The sequence below is a fragment of the Prunus avium genome, unplaced genomic scaffold, assembly GCF_965620075.1.
Source record: "Prunus avium unplaced genomic scaffold, drPruAviu1.hap1.1 HAP1_SCAFFOLD_20, whole genome shotgun sequence".
Lineage (NCBI taxonomy): Eukaryota > Viridiplantae > Streptophyta > Magnoliopsida > Rosales > Rosaceae > Prunus > Prunus avium.
In genome coordinates this window covers 85,001-87,500 of record NW_028276880.1, presented here as the reverse complement: position 1 = coordinate 87,500, position 2,500 = coordinate 85,001, and positions in this window count along the sequence as shown.

Below are 2,500 nucleotides of genomic sequence, written 5' to 3'. Positions count from 1 at the left end.
TGGATTGAGTTTCTAAAAACAACCGTGCACACCGAGGTTAAACTTTACCGGCTCCACTCCGACTCGCCGCTCGCCCACAATTTGTTTGCAACGAAACATTTGTTTTTAATTTTGTTGGTTTAAATCTTGTTGGTTTGAAATTGTTTTGAAAAGGTTCTTTAAATCTAGTGGGTTTGCAACTCATAAGAGCGTCACTTTCAACGTCCCCGGTATTGGATTGAGTTTCTAAAAACAACCGTGCACACCGAGGTTAAACTTTACCGGCTCCGCTCCGACTCGCCGCTCGCCCACTAGTCCGAAGGCAACAAAACATTTGTTTTTCATTTTGATGAAAATTTCTGTTTTTAAATCTTGTTGGTTTGAAATTTTTTTGAAAAGGTTCTTTAAATCTTGCGGGTTTGCAACTCATAAGAGCGTCACTTTCAACGTCCCCGACATTGGATTGAGTTTCTAAAAACAACCATGCACACCGAGGTTAAACTTTACCGGCTCCACTCCGACTCACCGCTCGCCCACAAATCCGAAGGCAACAAAACATTTGTTTTTAATTTTGATGAATTTTTTTGAAAACATTGGCTTGGCAAGCCCCAATCCGCGACTATCCACCCACCGCCACCCCACACGGGTGGTTGTTGTTGCGAAATGAGGTTGTGGTCGACATGCCCGCGCATTTGAGAAGGAGTTCCTAGCACTCCATGCTCTTCCATGCCAAAAAAAAGCCTAGACAACCCCATTTCGCAACTTTCCACGCCTTTTTTTTTCCCCCTCACCCATGGCGGCGGCGTGGTGGCGGCGGCCGGATTCCGGCCACCACCGCCATGGGTGGCAGCCCCCCGACCCCGACACCAAACCCATAATACCGAGGCAACATATCGAGGCAACATGACATGGGTGTGGCGTGGGGGAAGGGGGCTGCAGCTAGGAGGGCATGGGCTGCCATGCATATGCAGGCAACACACACCCCCCTATATAGCATTTTATGCATTTAGCCCTTTGACAGGAAGAGACATCACCTATGCGCGAGGAGTCATAATGGGCTCTAAATAATTCAATACAAGGTATTTGGACGTGATTTTTTGCAGGGATACTAAGAAACATGCAATCTCTGATGGGAAAAAGTTTCATAAATATTTGAAGTCGGGAAGTATTTTTTATTATTTTTAGAAGTCGTAAAATTGAAAAAATCATTAAAACAAATCCGGGAGGAATTTTTTAGTTTTGTAACTTGGAGAAGGTCCTAAAAATCATAGACTACTTATGGGGAGCTTATTGTGCGAGGAAATTTCAATAAAAATGGGGTTTGACAAGGTTTGAAAAATTCTGTCGACATTTGAAAAAATCTGGAACTAGGCTGCCGGCATGCTGCGCACATGCTGCGCGCATGCTGCGCGAAGGCTGCGCGCAGGCCACGGCAGGACAAGTTTCGCTAGCCTCACTGTCGACCGAATGCGCAAGCTGCGCGCACGCTGCGCACAGGCTGCGCGCACGCTGCGCAAGCTGCGCGCACGCCATGGCAAGACAAATTTCGCTAGCCTCACTGTCGACAGAGTCAGCACGCTGCGCGCACGCCATGGCAGGAGAAGTTTCGCTAGCCTCGCTGTCGACAGAATCAGCACGCTGCGCGCAAGCTGTGCGCGCGCATGGCATGGCAAGTTTCGAAAAATTCTGTCGACAGGCTCCCGAGCGCGCACGCTGCCGACATGTTGTGCGCACGCTGCCGGCATGCTGTGCACACGCTGCGCGCAAGCTGTGCGCGCGCATGGCATGGCAAGTTTCGAAAAATTCTGTCGACAGGCTGCCAAGCGCGCACGCTGCGCACACGCTGCCGGCATGCTGTGCGCACGCTGCCGGCATGCTGTGCACACGCTGCGCGCAAGCTGTGCGCGCGCATGGCATGGCAAGTTTCGAAAAATTCTGTCGACAGGCTCCCAAGCGCGCACGCTGCGCACACGCTGCCGGCATGCTGCGCGCACGCTGCCGGCATGCTGTGCGCACGCTGTGCGCGCGCATGGCATTGCAAGTTTCGAAAAATTCTGCGGCCAGGCTCCCAAGCGCGCACGCTGCGCACACGCTGCCGGCATGCTGCGCGCACGCTGCCGGCATGCTGTGCGCACGCTGCGCGCGCGCATGGCAGGACAAGTTTCGAAAATTTCTGTCGACAGGCTGAGCAGCGCGCACGCTGCGCACAGGCTGCCGGCATGCTGCGCGCAGGCTGCCGGCATGCTGCGCGCAGGCTGCCGGCATGCTGCGCGCACGCCGCGCGCAAGCTGCGCGCGCGCATGGCAGGACAAGTTTCGAAAATTTCTGTCGACAGGCTCAGCAGCGCGCACGCTTCCGACATGCTGTGCGCACGCTGCGCACAGACTGCCGGCATGCTGCGCGCAGCCCATGGCAGGACAAGGTCCGAAAAATTCTGTCGACATTTTTACGCCATGGTAGGCTTCCGCTTCGCGTCACTTTGTCGACATTCAAGCCTACCATTTTTATTGAATTTTTCAAA